The 18,891-nt window shown below is 42.9% G+C and overlaps 1 protein-coding gene across 1 annotated transcript in view; it reads right to left on the bottom strand.

The window, feature by feature from the left end:
- PIK3C2A (phosphatidylinositol-4-phosphate 3-kinase catalytic subunit type 2 alpha) overlaps positions 1–16,879 on the bottom strand; it is a 122,064-nt gene extending 105,185 nt beyond the window's left edge. Inside the window, exon 1 of the mRNA XM_029582155.1 lies at positions 16,516–16,879. The gene's annotated coding sequence lies outside the window, so the exon portion shown is untranslated. The remainder of the gene's footprint in view (positions 1–16,515) is intronic.
- Between the last annotated feature and the right edge of the window lie 2,012 nt (positions 16,880–18,891).

Genomic DNA, 18,891 nt, shown 5'->3' on the forward strand with positions numbered 1-18,891 from the left:
TTCCAGGATATGGGGGTACAGTGTCCAAAGATGATGGGGGTGCTTGGGTGTCGGGCTGAGGGGGGAGAAAGGAGTGTGAATGATAGCTCAGACTGGGGGATGCATATCTTAGCTGTTGCTCAACAGATGACAGCTAGTGACTTTATAACATCTCTGGTAGTTGACCATTATTTCTGCCCAGTCCCGGATGACATAGAAAGGTGCGTGCATACAAGTTGGATCCCTGGTTGAACCCTTGATGACTGGCACCTCAGCTCACAAGGTTCAGCCATTTTCTGGACATTATTTATTTCTGCATTAGTCTAGAACTCTTATTCCGACCACCTTACATCAATGATGCCAGCAGATAATGGTACAGAAACAATGAGAAAATAAGAAAGGGGGCAAAAAGCCACAAACCAGGAAATCAATGCTACTCAAAAAAAGAAAAGTGGGTAAAATGAAAAACAAGCAACAAAAAAAATTCCCCCCCCTCCAAATCTAAAAAAATATATACATATATTAACAAGAATAATAAGCAGGAGAACAACTTATACATGCACTAAGTACAGAAAAGTCAACAATAAAAGCAATTAAAAAAAAATACAAAAATACTTGAAAGTAAGACACAAGCCACGTTTCACATAATATGCTGCCTCAAAGGCAAGACTGACATATGCAGTGAACCTGCAAATAAGCATAAAAAAACAGAAAAAACAAATATAAAAACAAACACAGCTTCCAAACCAAAACAATATACTAGTTGACACCCAATGAAATTCATTGGACGAGGTCTCCCTCCGCCTCCACCCCTGCTTCATGGGGCCACAGGGGGGTAACTCTGCAAGGCCCTCTGCCTCCATCGGCCAGGCTGTCTGGAGCTGTGGGCAGAATGCACTTGGGCACTCTCTTTGCCAAATATGCATGTTGGAGCATAGACGGCGCCCCCTGGCGGCCACCAGTGTGGGACTTGACGGACAGACCGTGCTGTAGCAGCTAAGCTGTTCCTGTTGGGGAGAAGGGGGGGGGGGGAGATCTGTTTTTTGCTGGCTGAGGGTTCAAGCAATATCACTCCTGAGTGCGCAGCCGCAGTAAGAGCTTCAGAACAACTCTTGCTTCTTAGCATAGGAGAGCGTTATTCAGCCTTGCCGCAGGGAAGTCTTAAACAGCAATAAATCCATACGGTGACCAGCTTCAGCTAGAGGAGAGAACCGCACAGTGTTCCCATTCGTTGGCTGAGCTACCTTAAAGTCTGGTTTCCGCAAGAATGCCGCTCTGGAGTCGTGCCTTCTCCTCCAAGCAGGAACAGGACGTGGCCCTATGATTCAGCACTTTTCCCGGGAAGAAGGGCCTAGCCACTTGCATTGCTTTCCCACATTCTCTGCTCCTGCCTGAGTTGCACAGCAGGACATATACCCATGGTCACAGACCTATAATCTATCTAAATTATAGTCAAGCTAACGTTTCCCTAGTTTATGTAAAGCACTGATCCCTAATTTGCAAGAGCCATCTAATAATTTGGGCAACGGTCTATACATGAAAAATATTTTTTTTCTGACCCTCTCGCACACCACTAAACTGCTAACAATCAAGGAAACCGTTTTACGACACTTCCCCCTCAGCAAATACTTGTCTAAGTCAGAAACTCCCTAGCTTTTATCTAAGATAAATTTCCTCTTCCTACAGGCACTGCAGATCTCCAACACCAGCTCCAAAGCAACAGCAGCTTCTACCAACTTCACAACATTTTTAGCTGCCAACAGCCCACGTCTCACCATTACGGCTGTATCAGGGAGGAGGGACAGACAGCGGCCTGACAGCGCTGCTCTGAAACAACTGTCCAACTCTTTGGCATAAGACACTCCTCCTCCCCAGATAAGGTCTTCATGGCAAAACATGAACCATGTTGGGCACTGAACAGGTTTTGATGTTGATAGAAGCCATGCTTCTTTCGTGGATTGCAAACTGGCTAAAAGACAGGAAACAGAGAGTAGGATTAAATGGGAAATTTTCTCAGTGGAAGGGAGTGGACAGTGGAGTGCCTCAGGGATCTGTATTGGGACCCTTACTGTTCAATATATTTATAAATGATCTGGAAAGAAATACGACGAGTGAGATAATCAAATTTGCAGATGACACAAAATTGTTCAGAGTAGTTAAATCACAAGCAGATTGTGATAAATTGCAGAAAGACCTTGTGAGACTGGAAAATTGGGCATCCAAATGGCAGATGAAATTTAATGTGGATAAGTGCAAGGTGATGCATATAGGGAAAAATAACCCATGCTATAATTACACAATGTTGGGTTCCATATTAGGTGCTACAACCCAAGAAAGAGATCTAGGTGTCATAGTGGATAACACATTGAAATCGTTGGTGCAGTGTGCTGCGGCAGTCAAAAAAGCAAACAGAATGTTGGGAATTATTAGAAAAGGAATGATGAATAAAACGGAAAATGTCATAATGCCTCTATCGTTCCATGGTGAGACCGCACCTTGAATACTGTGTACAATTCTGGTCGCCGCATCTCAAAAAAGATATAATTGCGATGGAGAAGGTACAGAGAAGGGCTACCAAAATGATAAGGGGAATGGAACAACTCCCCTATGAGGAAAGACTAAAGAGGTTAGGACTTTTCAGCTTGGAGAAGAGACGACTGAGGGGGGATATGATAGAGGTGTTTAAAATCATGAGAGGTCTAGAGCGGGTAGATGTGGATCGGTTTTTTACTCTTTTGGATAGTAGAAAGACTAGGGGGCACTCCATGAAGTTAGCATGTGGCACATTTAAAACTAATCGGAGAAAGTTCTTTTTTACTCAACGCACAATTAAACTCTGGAATTTGTTGCCAGAGAATGTGGTTCGTGCAGTTAGTATAGCTGTGTTTAAAAAAGGATTGGATAAGTTCTTGGAGGAGAAGTCCATTACCTGCTATTAAGTTCACTTAGAGAATAGCCACTGCCATTAGCAATGGTTACATGGAATAGACTTAGTTTTTGGGTACTTGCCAGGTTCTTATGGCCTGGATTGGCCACTGTTGGAAACAGGATGCTGGGCTTGATGGACCTTTGGTCTGACCCAGTATGGCATGTTCTTATGTTCTTATGCGGGGCTTTGGAGCTGGCGTTTCAGACTACGAGAAGTACGGATGCTGGACTTGCGGGGTCCCACACTTCCCACTGTTCTCTGCACCTCCGGAGGAAGCAAACGTAACATCTTCCACCGTGAGCCACTACTGCGGGGCACAGGGCTGAGGAGAGAGTGGGGGGGGGGGGTCATGGCAGGAAGAGAGAGAGACTCTGAGTCGCATAACTGGGACAGGAGTCTGTAATCGAGCAAATATTCACGGCGGATTATAATATAGAAAACTCATAAAACATCAGCCAAAAAAAAAACCCAAAGCAATGAACATGAACATTAATAATAGATCATAAATTTGGATTGCTCAAAAGCCTCTCTTAAAAAAAAAGAAAAGAAAAGTCTAAATCAAATTACAAAGCATGGCCTGAAGGAAAAAAAAAAAAAACAATGCCTGGTTATATATTAAGGTAGGTGGCTTACTGAAAGTCTTGCCTGAACAAATGAAGTTTTTTTTTAAACCTTTTTGAATTTTTTTTTACATTCTGTTGTTCTGATAGGCTCAGTCATGGAAACTCCTGAAAAGGTTCTGTTCCTGATAACTTCAAAGTGTGCCAGTTTAATAGAAGGGTCTTCCAATAATAACTCTCCTTCTGATCATAGCTTGCTGGGCAGACTGGATGGGCCATTTGGTCTTCTTCTGCCGTCATTTCTATGTTTCTATGATCTTAAAGAACATGCTGGCTTGTGGATCCTCAAGGTTGTATTTGTGCAACACTCAAGAGTTTGCATGAACTGTTTTATGAACTATGGCTGCGATTTTAGATTGGATTCTCCAGCGCAATGATGACAAACTGGAATAACGTGTTCCCGCTTTGGAGTGTTGGTAGAATCCGTGCAGCGGCGTTCTGTACCCGCTGTACCAGCTGAAGAACGTAGGCTGGTAGCCCTAAAAAGAAAATGGGCAGCACAACAGTCTAGGCCATTCAGTATCAAAGCTTGGAAAACAGTTTGAAAGATTTCTGGCTCAATCAAAAGTCGCAACTGTGTGACCATGCGAAGTTTAAAGAAAGCAGATTTTGTCATAGCTTTCACATGAGGCGATAGAGATGAGCTAGTACCGAGAGAGTCACACCAAGGCTGCGAGCATTCATGATTATCAAATGTAAAAGATGATGGAATATCATGTAATAGAAATTTGAGCACTAGGGCCTCTGTTTTCCTTAGATTTAGCAGAACAGCCACATATATGGGCGACGTCATCCGACGGCGCCAGTGCGAACCAATCATCTTCTTCCATAGCTCCGAAAGCACTAGAAAGACTTTCAGAGCATCCCAAGTTACCTCAGTAAATTTAAACGGCTTTGACAGAAATGTCTTCCGGGAGGTGGGAGAGTATTTGTGGCTATTTTGTACTGCTGTCCACGGAGAGCTCCTGTCACAGGTATGCAACTTTGATTTCTCCGTAGACGAGCGTACAAAATAGCTACACATGTGGGGGACACCACAGATCAGTGAAAGAAAATAAAAATACAAGATATTATGATTCTTCCTCTTTTTTTTCCCTCCTGCTGGCAAGTAAAGGAAGTTGAAAATCTATCGCTTAAATGTGTTTAAAATGGTATTTCCCCAAATAGTTTTGCAAGGGCAGATTAGAATACAATAATCTTTGACACTGCCGCTCTACAGATCTCTTGAGAAAAGAGACTCCAATTAAAAATGCCAACGAAGGGGCTCTGGTCCTCCGATTATGTGCTGTTACTTCGTTTTGTAAAGGCTTAGCTGCCTGTTGATAACAAAGAGCTACACAAGCTTTGATCTACGGACTGGATGGCCCTGCTTCCCTTCACTGTAGGAAACATAGTCGAGTTGTTTTCCAAATAGATTGAGTTCTTTAGAGGTTAAAAAAAATAGTAAAACTCCTCAGTCTAATGAGTGAGATTTTGGCTGAATTGCCTTCATATGTGGCTTAGGATGAAACCCAAGCAGTTCTCTATCCTGGTTCAGATAAAAACTAGTCACTACCTTGGGGTTGAAATTGTGAATTTGTCCTCAATAAAACCTTGTCTGGCAAAAAATTGAGTAAACAGTGGATAAGTTATCAAAGCTTGGACTTTGCTTATTCTGCGTGCAGATATTATCACTATCAGGAAGAGAGTTTCCCATGAAATCCATTTTAAGACTGCATCCTGTACAGGTTCAAGTACATTTAGGTCTCATTATGGTACTTGGGGCTTATTGGAGGTTTCAGCTTCTACAAACCCTTCCTAAATTTAGATATCATAGAATGATTAGGTTTTCAAGTTATCCCACCTTTATGGTCGGACAACTTTCTACTTAACTGGATCTCTCTGACTAGCACTGTCAGTGTCACCCCCAAAAAATAAAGGACCCCATGGCCCAAATGTAAGCCTTCCCCCCTAGCTCACTGATATATAAAGGGAATGTCCCTCAGCCCCCAAAACCTGTTGCGGGGGAGAGGGATCATTCTTTTGCCCGGTTTCATAAAAAATGCTGTAATCAGAACCCCCAGACTTCACCTCCCCCCCCCCCCCCCATCACACAATAAACATGCGCACCACTCCCTCCCCCCAGACTCCGCCCCCCCCTTACCGCTGGCTAAAATCCATCCCTGCCGGGAGCGAGGATCTTACTCCCTCGCTCCCGGTGGCTCTGGTTCCAATAGTCTGCGCTGGAGTGGGGGGGGGGGGGGGGAGAAAGAGAGAGAGAGAGAGAGAGGGACTAGCCATAATGCCCTCACACTAGATAGGTATTCGCATCTCTATGGGAGGCCCACCTAGTAACTCAAGGTGAGGTTTAGGTATTAGTGTAGGGGTTAGGGGTCATTTTGACATTCAGAGTGTGGCGTACAAACAGAACAGTGCTCTCTTGTGAAGACTTGATGACCTTCAGAGTGAGGAAACTCGCCCAAAGATGAGATTTGTGCAATGTTCTCTCAACCTAGCTTGCTGTTACCCAGGTAGAGAGAGTCCATATGCAGATATCATAAAGGAACTGGTGGAGGAGGTGAAATTGTTGTTTCTGGTAGGCTAGGCACATTTTATAACTTTTTGGTGAGCACACTAGGAAATTATTGGTGTTTCTGGTAATTACAGACATTATGCAACCATTTTTTATTATAGAAATGGTTAGGGAAGGGGTGCTTTTGGAGGAACGCATTATTTTTTTATTTATTTATTTAAAGCTTTTTTTATACCGAGGTATAGCTAGCTGCCTTCACTCCGGTTTACATCATCAACAACCATTACACTTACATTATGGGAATTTCCATTATTTCCTATGGAAAAAATAGTCTTGACTTACAACCAACTAGTTACAACCAGCCCTCTGGAACCAACTGAGTTCATAAGTCAAGGGACCACTATATTTTTATTTAATTTCATTGATAACTTATAATATTGATACTTAAGTGCTCTCAGTGACATTCTGCCATACAGCCCACATGTAGTGGGATCAGGATCTAGGCCCAAGCATCTAATACAGACCTCATGGAGGTCCTGAGCCCCCATTTGTTTAGTACACTTTTGGCATTTTCTTTATAAGGAATCTTACCTTTTCCTGAAGTCCACTCAATACCAAAAAAATAAAATGAAATAGTAACTGAAACATACAAAGAAAAGAAGTACCATGGCAATTCTTTAAGCAGAAGTGACTTTATTCATCTGACCAATTCTGCGGAAAAATTAGATTGTTTCCATGCTCAAATTACCAGTTGAATTCGCCTCAATCACACATGCTCTGGAAGTCTTTCTAGAGCTTTCAGAGCTATGGATGAAGATGACTGGCGCCACTGCAAACCATTGGATGACGTCACTGACATGCATGGCTATTTTGTATGCTCATGCACAGAAAACTGTGGGAACATTGCTGATTAGCTCCTGTTGCTTGTATGCTGGGGAAAGACCCGAGAACATGGCTGAGGACTGCCATAAACCAAAAGCGAAGATGGTCTAAGTCAGTTTCTCTTGTTAAAATGCCAGCATTTGAGTTAGCCAGTCTGTCCTGTGAAAACTGCAAGCATTTGTCAGCCTAGCAGTTATTTCAGTGAAAACTGGCTCATGGCCTAGGTGTTGGAATTAGTCTCCTATGTATAGCATTGTTTTCTATGGGAAAATCAGTTTTGACTTATGTTGTTCCAACTTAAGTTATGGTTATCAGGAAACAATTATGACTTAAGGGTGAGGACACGGGGATGGCGATCTTGGTGACAGTATGGATATGCAACCATGTTAGATAAATATTTTTGCACATGAATGCTCTCTGATGGATATAAAATGCAGATGACATTTTTTTTTTAAGGACAACACTGTTTTGCATGAAAGAAAAGAGCATTATGGGCTTGATATGATTATAATATTGGCCGGCATGACAACTCATAAATCAGTGCTTCTCAACCCAGTCCTTGGGACACACCCAGCCAGATTGGTTTTCAGATATCCACAATGAATATGCATTAGCTAGATCTGCATGCACAGCCTCTGTTATAAGGAAATCTATGTATATGCATTATGGATCTTCTGAAAATCAGTCTGGCAGGGTGTGTCCCCAGGGCTGGATTGAGAACCACTATCTTAAGTGACAGCAGGCTACTATAGATATGATCTTGCTTTAATCTTATGTTGGAAACATTTTCTGAAATGCATTTGAGTCCTACTTCTATGTTTATTTGACTGTAAGGGTGGTTACGAGGAACAGTGTTTGACTAGCCAGTTTGCTCAGAAAATCCATCTGTCTCACAAAATGAGTCCAGTGACGATAATCTCATCCTCAAGTTACAGAAATGTTCTTTGTGCACAATTTTGTAATCATTACAATTTTAGCTTATGGTTTTACCACAAGAATCCTGAGGGATTATCTAGAGGAGAAAAAGATTTTTCTGGTGGCTGAAGGGGGATCTGTAAGAATTGCTTGCTGGGTAATATTAGAGCTTAAATGTTTGGAGAGAGGCAAAATTGTGGGGTAAATTAATTGTTAGTGTGTGTGCACCTCAGTTAAAAGCTAGGAAAGGTAGGTAATTTATTTTAGTGTCTCTCTTTCCCTCCCACCCACAGCTCATTCTATGATTTATAATTTTCTTATCCCATATAAGAGGACAAGAGGCATTTCCACATCAAAAATCAATCAGGGATTTATCAAAAGCAGGGGAATGACCTAGCCCTTATTAGATTAATTGCTCCCTTGCAGGTCATTGCCAAATTAACATTAAATACATCACATAAATTTAAAGGACTCCAATAGCAACCTAAATTAACTAACATCTGAACAATATTAAGATGTGGACAGTGGCCCAGTTGGTGAGAAGTTGTATGTATGCACCCAGTGCAGAGAGCCCTCGCTGTCAGAGAATGAGTCTAATCTCTGGAGGCTAGAGTAGCAGAGCTGGAGAAGCTGAGACAGAGAGCGAGTGACAGAGCGCAAGCGAGAGGAGACTTTCAGGGACATAATAGCCCAAGTCCCAACTCCAGTCCAGAAGTCCCTGTGCTGCTTTTGAGGACCAAGGTCACCTGGTCGTAGAGCATCACCCTAGGGTAGCAGGAAATGATCCTGTAGCATTATCCTCTTGCACTGAGGTTAGTACCCAGGATAGAAGAGTTAAGTCGGCTTTCACATGTGATGATTCCATTCTTAGGAATGTAGATAGCTGGGTGGTTGGTGGATGTGAGGATTGCTTGGTAAGCAACTTACCAAGCAATCCTCACATCCACATGCCTGGCGCGAAAGTGGCAGACCTCATGCATCAAATAGGACTTTAGACAGTGCTGGGGAGGAGCCGGCTGTCATGGTACATGTGGGCACCAGCGACATAGGAAGGTGTGGGAGGGAGGGAGATTCTGGAAGCCAAATTTAGGCTGTTAGGCAGAAAGTTGAAATCCAGAACCCCCAGAGTCAGGCAGAGTTCTAAGTCTCAATGGTGATGATTCAGAAGAACTGAAATAAATGATGATGAAGCTTGAAGATGTAATTAGGCAGATTGACAAACTAAAGAGTACCAACTTGCCTGAACCAGATCAGAGTTCGGAAAAAATAAAATTGCAGATATATTACTGGTAATTTGTTACCTATCATTAAAATTATCCAGTGTACCCACAGACTGGAGGGTAGCTCATGCACCACCCCAAAAGAACCTAAGGTTTGATTAATGCATATTCCATCTCAAGACCAATCCCACTGTCAGAACAGGCTTCTACATCATATGGTGTTAGCTGCTAGATGTGTGGTGGCACCATCTGTATCGGCGGTCTGGACATAGCCGAAAATGATTCATTAAATGGAATATCTGATTTCCTTATAACATGATACTGTTAAATTTCAAAAGATCTGGACTCCCTTTCAGGTGTGGCTGGAGGGAGCTAAATCTTATCAGGACTGAAATGGGACTTTATCACTTTTTTTTTTTAAGCGGATATTTATTCATTTACCAAAATGTATATTCTGCCCCTTGTTGAAGGCTGGTAGAGAAGAGGGCATGATTTGAAACTTGATTAGAAATATGCCCTTAAGATTTGGTTATTGATATGATCATCTCCTTGGGTCAAAAGTATTGTTGAGGAGTCAGGGCTAGAGTGGGTGGGCAGGGATGTATTTCTATATTTTCATGTATACAGAAAAAATGATTAACAACTAGCTTGATCACTCCATTCTTATACTTCACTTTCAATGCATATCCAGCATAGTTCTCTGCTTCAACAGCAGGGGAAAAGAAAAACTGTTACTTCACACATCCAGCAGAGCTCTCTGCTTAAACGGCAGGGGAGAAGAAAAAAGGGTTCGCACTCACAAAGCGGGGAGTAGCTGGCTTGTTACGGCGGTTACTACCCCAAACCAAATGTACCTGATTCTTCACTCTCGACGCATATCCAGCATGGCTCTCTACTTCAACGGCATGGGAGAAAGACTGATACATCACGAATTCCCAGCATAGCTCTCTGCTTCAACGGCAGGGGAAAAGAAAAACTGATACTTCACGCATATCCAGCATAACTTCAACGGCAGGGGAGAAGAAAAAAGGATTCACACTCACAAAGCGGGGAGTAGCTGGCTTGTCACGGCGGTTACTACCCCAAACCAAATGTGCCTGATACTTCACTTTCGATGCATATCCAGCATAGCTCTCTGCTTCAACGGCAGGGGAGAAGAAAAAAACTGATACCTCACGCATATCCAGCATAGCTCCCTGCTTCAACGGCAGGGGAGAAGATAAACAACCAATAAGGGCTGTATAACATAATCTGGGTAAAAACAAATAAGCATGGGTGTAGCTTGCTTATTGCGGCGGTTACTACTCCTACTACCTCTAACTACCGTATTTCCACGCATATAACCCGCGGGTAATGTGCGTTTTTACCTACCCCGCATGCCCCCCGCGGGGTATAAACGTGGGCGGGTTATCCAGAAAAAATTTTACAGCAGCGGTTAACATCTCTCTCCCCCCGCCCCGGCGCTTCACGCTGTATATCCCTCCGCCCACTCCGCCGCGGGCATTGACTCGGCTACACGTGGACAAACTTTCCGACCAATAAAGTTTCCCGACTCTGAATAGAAGCGAAGGAGGAAACAAAACAAAGCGTCAAGGAGAGCGCGCATCTGATAGGCTGCAGCTGAGAGGAGTCCGTCCTATCCCTGCGCCCGGCCGCTTCCTGATTGGTCAGGAAGGAACGAGGGGACAACGAGAGAGGAGGGTCAAACTCCCTCGGGAAGCAAAGCGCCGGCGATGTGAGAGGGAGCGGCTCGCACCCCGGGGCAGGCCATGAAAATGCTGGGCATGTACGTACCGGAGCGCTTCTCGCTGAAGGCGTCCAGCGTGCAGGACGGCATGGGGCTGTACACGGCGCGCAGAGTGCGCAAGGTCAGTGTGCCGGCGGCCCCGCCCCCTCGGACAAGCGCCCTGTCTGCCCGCGGGTTATATGAGGAGGCGGGGTATATTAAAGGTTTCTTACATAAATTTTGAAAACCTGCGGGTTATGTGTGTGGGCGGGTTATATACGTGGGCGGGTTATTGTCGTGGAAATACGGGTAATCAAGCTAGATATTTCACTTGGATGCAGCTCCTCCACCGCTCTCTACATTAATGGCGGGGGTGGAAGGGAATTAGAACCAAGAGCTAAGAGAAACAGATAAGTATGGGAGAAGAAAAGAGGGAAGCTTGCTGGGCAGACTGGATGGGCCATTTGGTCTTCTTCTGCCGTCATTTCTATGTTTCTAAGAATGTCTGTTGGTGGATATTTGTGATCCAATTATTGTTCTAATATTGAATAAAGAAAGAATTATTTAAAAAAAAAAAAAAAAAAAAAAAGGTACCAAGGGTGTCCTGGGAAATTACAGACTGTTGTGAAAAATCATGGAAACTATTCTAAAGAAGAAAATCACAGAACATATGAAAAGACATATGAAAACCTTGCCTCACCAGCAGTCTGCTACATGTTTTTTGAAAAGGTTGATAAACATGTGGATAATGGTGAGAGCCGGTGGACCAAATAAGTTTGATAAAAGTGTGCCATGAGTGACTCCCTAAGAAAATTAAAAAGTCACAGGATAGGAGTCAATGTGGCAATCTTGTAAATTAAAAAGGTGCTTTTATTACCATGTTCTGTATAAAAGCTGGAAAAGAGTGATCCTGTGGTGGAGAAGATGGTTTGTCATTATCTGGAGAGTCATTTAGTTTTTATTTTGATTGTAAATTTTTATGTATAATATCTTGTTTCTACATGATTCGATGTTACAGGTTTTCTTTGTATAACTTTAAAATGTCAATAAATAAATAGTTTAAAAAAATTTAAGGCAGGTCAAATCTAAGCAAATAGAAAAAAGATGCCCTATTTTTAACACAAAAGGCATGACCACTTCAGAATTAGATTCCTGGCTTATTAATTATTTCTGTAGCTTGCTGTTCCTCAAAAAAAACAGCCTTTTTTCAATAAGATACTGATGCAGCTCCTGTATTTTTTTTTTTAACTAAATGACATGCTTGTAGATTATAAGGCCCATAATAATCACAATATTTTACTTAGAGAGCACCAACAATGTACTTGACTATAAAAAAAAAAAACATGCAGCTCATTTTTGGTCCAAAGGACTTCCAAACAAAATATTCAGTATCAATTAATTTTTGTTTTGTTTTTGTACCCAGAACTGTAAGCAAAATCGTTTGTGTTCAAAACTTTGCACTAAAACTGACTTTCCTGTGGAAGACAGGGACCTCTCCAGTATGGACTCCTCTCTCTAAAAAAAATAGTGAGAGTCAAACATTGTCTTGCGCAGGAGTAAACTGAGGTGCAAATATTCTGAACAGCGGCAGAGTTCAGGGCAGTAAGTAAACAATTGTTTTATAAAAGTAAGGGATGGTGGTTCCCATTTATTCCATGCCTTGGCTTGTCTGAGAGATGAAAATAGAGAGAGAGTCTTAGTGAGATAATCGCTGGGCTTCTGACTGGAAGCCCAGCGATTATAACAGGAGGCCCTTGGTGGATGACTGAACTCCAGTAACGCCGAGGTCCTCAACATTTTCCAGAGAAGGGCCACATATGATGCTTCAAACCACTGAGTGGGCCAAGCAAAGGAAACGCCCTGGGAGCCTGCTGAGCAGAAGGAGATGTGCAGAGGGAGGGATCTGAAACGAATGATAAAAAAAAATTTTTGCATAGACCCTAGTTTTGAAAAAAATACTTCTTTTGTTTTTTCTTTCCCTTCTACCTTCCCTTCCCAGAGCAGTCCTTAGAGAAGACCAATGGGGGGGGGGGGTGACCACCCCAGGCCCCACAATTCGGGGGGGGGGGGCTCCATGCTGCTGTGGTTGACCCGCCCCCCAGCACTAAAAGTTCCTGCGAACCTGACCCACACGTTAGCGTACTAGTGCCCTGCTGCTTCATAGCAGGTCCCACACCCTCTTAAGGGCATCCTCTCCCTTCCCCTGCGGTATCTTCCTTCAGTAGCTTGCCCCTTCTCTCACAGCAGCTCCCCTAGTTTTGCAAAAAGATTTTTTTTTTCAGTCTCCCCTCTGCCTCCCCCCCTTCCCTCGGTGGCATATCTACTTCCTCTGCCTTCCTTCCCTCCCCCCGCTTCCATCCTCCTCAGCTTTGTTTTGATTCCAGCTGGATATTTTCTGCAAATGCTCTCCCAGGATGCAGCTGAATTTCCCTGGTGAAGAAAAGCGACAGCAGGACCAAAAGGTGGTGATGGTGGGGGCGGGTGATGAGAGGATAAGCAGGCCAGATGACACGGGGGTTTACATTCTCGCAGCTTCCAAGGCCGCACCAGTCCTGGTGGTCTCCTGCTGCTGACGCACCATCCAGTGACACAATGCCCAGGCTGCAATCACTTCCTCAGCTGGGAGTCCTTTTGGTGGTGTGCCGGATGTTTTGTTCCAGGGAGGTAGGTGGGCCAGAAAAACATGCTCAGCCAGACTAATCTGGCCCACGGTTTACTGTGAAGGGCCAGTAGCCCAGATGTACAGAGGCATTCTAGATCTGTGCAGTTCTCCCCCCTTTACAGCTAGGTCGTAGGTGGCATCCAACTTCTGTCAAAAAAAGAGCCCCACTCCTAGTAAAGGCTGACAAACTATGTTGCTTTATCCTGCATTGCTGAATTACCGTACCATGTCAGAGCAATAGGGTTTCTACGATGGAGTTAGCATATTGGAGCTTGACTTTTGGGGAATGCTAAGTTGTTCATTTTCACTTATTCATTTATGGGTTATGTACAAAACTGGAGTAGTTGTTATTTTCTCAATTAACAATATCAAGTTCCCTCAAAAGGAGAGATTTCTGAAAGTTACAGCTCAGGAAGGCACAGGTTGAACCGGGGGCTCTCGGGAACCCCTTGTTAAATAATTTTAAGAAAACAAAATAAAAGTGTCTCTCACTTGAGTAGAAAAAGAGTTGAGAGAATCCTACGATTAAAAACCTGGTAGCCTCGTTAAGAAAACTGGCATCACAGCATTGCTAAATGGCAAATACAGTCAGAGGCACAGGATTCTGCTAACAGAAGTATGTACAAAACCAGGTTAGGCCAACAGGGATAATGAGTCATGGGCTTTCCTACTGTGGGAAAGGTAGCAGGATGAGGAAAGGCAGCAATAAGCCTTTGGTGAAAGTCCTGATTTCAGTTGTAACCAAACAAAAACACCAAGAATGATGTCATAGTACTGCCATGATCATAGCTTGTCCATCAGTGTCCTTCTGCTCAAGCTCCAGGCCTCTCTGAGCCAGGCAAAGAGACACGATGAACCAACAAGAGCACGGAAGAGCTGAGAGGATGGGGAGAAGATGGTGGACCTCATGCATGCATTTGCATTTTGTCAGATCAATTACAGTTCCTTACAGTGAGACAGTGCATATTGTCACAACAAAAAACTTTTGTCACCTGTTGCTCGGATGGTTAAGCATTTAGAGGAAGAGAGTTTGGAAACCTTAGCATGTGCAGTGTAGAAAAGCTCACCGGTGCTCTAAACCCTAAAAGTCATGGTTGTGTACTTAAATGCTATGGAAACAACTCTGAGTCATCCACAAGGTTGCTGTTGCGTGGCATTGTGAACCAATTCTGCTTTTAATTGGAGCTTAACTAGGTACACGAGGTATAGATTAAGACATCTGTTGTTATGTTACATTATACTATCTTATTTTAAACAAGTTCAACCCAAGGCAGGGTATATCAAGCAAATACAGCAATCAAAATATATCATGTAAATATTACAGCATTAAAATACATAAATACATCAATAAAATAAAATCTAGAAGCGGAACTCAAAAAGCACCCTACTATCACAGTTCACCTAAACAATATCAACATAATTAGTAAACTTAAGTATCTACCATAATAACTCTCCCACAAATGTAACCCCACTCCTTCCATATTCCTGAAGGCACTTTGCAAACGATCCCCTTTCAGAGCAATCTGCCCCCACCAACAGCAGCTGGATAAGATGGCACCCCTAAATGACATCAGCAGGGAGAGGGCATGCCCCAGCAGCCTAGGGCTGCTTCAGGTATGGCTAATTTAGTAGAAACAGCTGTTAAGGCTTAAACTGATATGAAATGAAAACAAAATATTCCCTGTCCATATAAAATTTAAAAAAAAAAGCAAATGGTAAGTCTTCTTATAAATGGGGCTTTAATTGTCACATTGAAATTCAGTGACAACTCTAGCTTCACTCAGCAGTGGCTCTGGCCATGGACTCCTCTCCCCCTCTTTGCTCCCTTCCCCCTGCAAACCTCATTTCTCACAAATGAGGAGGCTGCTGTGGCCAATTCTTAATGTGCTCAGCAGAGGCAGGCAGCTGAGGAGAGGGCTTAAACCAGCATAGGCTCACAAAACCTATCCCCTCCTGCTTTCTTTGGGCTGGTGAACCACAAAGAAGTCCACAGAGTGGGCCACTCTCCACCCACTTTCACATTCTGTCACCCTTGACTCATTATCTGTGTCGCCATTGGACTTCATCAATAGAATTGCATAATTCTGTCTTTCCTGTTTGCGTTCTTTAGAATTGTTTCATTATTCAAGTTGGCCGTGTGCAACTCCAAAGCCAGTCACATTATGACTCACTTGATCCGAATACTCTCCTTAGTCAAAACAATTGCTTCACATAGTGCCCTGATTGGACAGTGGAAGTAGAAAATAGGGAGGGAGCAAGAAAGATGGATTCTGTGATTAGGCCAAAGCAGTGTATTTTGCCTCCGGCATGCTTTACTGCTTCAAGAAAAATGTGCACTACGGAAGCCAGCTCAAAAGGAGAAAAGAATGTAAACTATCAAAATAAACTGGTATGTGTAGGTTAAAAAAAATTCTGAAAATGCACTCTCTCCTCTTACTTAAAAAATAATTCACAGTAACTGATGGCAAAAAGGACCAGTTGGCATATCCCGTCTGCCTGTCCATATTGCTAAGGATATATCCCACCTGCCAGCTACAGAGCATGATTGCTTGTGATATAACATTCCTCACCCAAGTCAGTTTTTGTTTTGGTTTTTTTTATCTCATTGTTTTTCTACACTCCTGCGTAGATGAGCATACAGGGTTGCATGTTTTAATCCAACACCTAGCCCCTGTCTCGCCATCAAGCTTTCTAGTCTAAAACAGCAATTAAAACCAGTAAGGCTGTTGCCCGATCGTCCGGCCTCCTAGGTCCCTGGACCGTTTGCATGATTTAAGTTTTGCACAGAAATAAGAAATACAAATATCCGTACCACCTAACGTCCAGGAAGCGTTATTACTCCATCAGGCGCATGCTAACAGGTCGGAGAACGAGTTTAGAAAAAAAAAGTATTTGTGGCAGCTCATCAGCTGCGAATTGCAGACGACTGGGGAAGAGATCGGAGGTCTTCGGGGGGAAGGGGTGAGGGCATCGGCACCGACAGTAACCAGAGAAGGCCTAAATGTTTCATTGCCAGTAATTACATGCGAACCAAAACAGCAGGGCTTACAAGTTCTTTTTGAGTCCTTACCTTGGTGGCAGTGGCCGGGACTGTCCCTTTAAAGGGGAGGGGGGTTGCAGGAATGTGCAGCAGCCTGCATGGCCGTAAACCAAAGCAACCCCGTTGGCTTTCCTTCTTGGAGTCGGATCCCGCTCATCTGCGGTCCGGGCTGCAGGAACTGTCAGAGCACAGCTGAGCCGGCGGCAAGCCCAGGAGAGGCGCGCGCCGCGGCCAAGGAGCGAGCCGGTGCCGCACCAAAGCGGGTCCGGCGGGAAACGGAGGCACAGGCCAGGCAAGGCGCTGGCGCCACCGCGAGAGCAGTCCGGCGGGCGGAAAAGCGGGCAGTCTGGACGTAGTGAGAGGGGAGGGAACGGGTTTTCTGTGTTCCTTAGTAGCAGAGATCCATTAGGAAAACACCAGAGAATAAAATATATATATATATATATATATATATATATATATATCGTGATCTAGAAAAAACCCAAACACAACCCACCGATGAGGCACTCTGTAAAGAAATACAAAACCCTGCAAAAAAAATAAAATTCAAAAAACACATGAAGCAGCTATGTAACAAACCTGCCAAACCAAACCTCTGCAAAGATAAGATTGCAAATACTGCATCCTTCCCTATAGCACCAATACACCACCCATTGGGAGGTGCAAATTCTAAAAGGGAATAAGTTGGATTGTTACAGTTACCTACATCCTGGCAGAATACTCACCTTGGTCACTTATGCGAAATAGAATAAGAGACCACAAATTAGTAACAGAAATATGCAGACCAAAGCTGAACTTTAAATCCCAAGAAGCCAGATTCTGCATGCAATGCAACACTGGAGAAAATGAAACAGAAATGCATTTGCTCCTGCACTGCAAAATACAAAGATATCAGAGATGCACATTTTCCAAAAATGACAGAGAAAATCAAAGACTTCCCCGAAAAGAATGAAGAGGAAAAAATATATAATCCTGGGAGAGACAATTGCCACCGGGCCAGAAATATAATCTATGAATATGGATCAGCAGCAGAACCTGGTAATTATCCTAGTTATTGTCCTTTCTGTACCTTGCAATTTTGTTTTACTGTTATGTAATTTCTTTCTTTTTTACTTTTATTTTAGCCACTGTGTATATCATTCTGGCAATACATGTACAAATTGTCAAGCCAATAAAGTTTTCTGAATCGAAATCTGAGCACCTGAAGAGAGCTGAGGAAGAGAAACTAAAAGAGTGCTGGGCAAGGAGGAGAAACAGTCATGAGAATGGCTGGTGGCTCTGAGATTAAATGTCTAAAAATAAAAAAAACCATGAAGTAGGGGGCAGGAAAACTTCCAGTGTGAATCAATAAATAAAATGGTAGTTTGGCAGTTCTAAAGAAAGAAAAAAACATAGCGGTTGTGGTAGCCGAAGAATCACACTTTTATTTATTTATTTATTTAGCATTTGTTTATATACCGAGGTACAGCTGACATAGCCTTCACTCCGGTTTACATTATAACAAACCAGTTACATTTAAATTCATAACAGTGTGACAGAGAATGAATCAGAACATTAACTTAATAAAAGACAATAAATACATTGAACAATAGATATGAGTGTAAGCAACACTTGAAGTTGACGGTTGATACCGTTAATGAGAAGAAAAGGTTTCTGCAAGATAAGACAAAAGACAGAAGGAGGGGATTGCTGGCATAAAAAGAACGTGAAGGTGGATATGAAAAAGATTTATGTTCTGTTGTCATTGGGTGAGCAGCCATTGTAAGACTGTGAAAGTAGCCAATCTTTAAGATCTTTTTTAAAAGATTTAAAGTTTTCTTGCGAATTGAGGTGTTGAGGTAGTGAGTTCCATAATTTTGGGCCTACGATAGAGATGGCTCTATTTCTAGTGGAGGATAATTTGGCTTGAGGTAATGAAGGGACATCCAGCTGAACTTTATATGTAGATCTTGTTGTACGTGAAGATTTATGTAGGTGTATAATATTGTCCAAGGCAGAGTAGTCAGCTTTGTAGTAGTAGTAGTAGTCAGCTTTGTAGTAGTCAGCTTTGGGCTCAACAGTACATAACTGGTTCATAAGAAATTGAACAAGTTGCAAAGATAAGTGTATTTATGCTGGGACAGTAACTCTCCATGCAGGAGAACATGAAAATTGAAAGTAATTTTGCTCCCTTTGCAAATGCTTAGTCGGGCAGCACAGCTCAAAACTATTCCAGTTTAAAGCTTAAGTCCAGCATTTTGAAGTTGCTCATTATTCAATATATAGCTTCAATACAAGTTCAAGCACTTCAATGGAAAACTGACTTTTTTTAAAAAAGAAAAAAACAAAAAGGAAGATAATAGACCAGTGATTGTACTGACAGGTCAATTGGTTTCTGTCAAATATCAGATTCAATGCCGGAGCTGA

This window comes from Rhinatrema bivittatum, chromosome 17 (assembly GCF_901001135.1).
Source record: "Rhinatrema bivittatum chromosome 17, aRhiBiv1.1, whole genome shotgun sequence".
NCBI lineage: Eukaryota > Metazoa > Chordata > Amphibia > Gymnophiona > Rhinatrematidae > Rhinatrema > Rhinatrema bivittatum.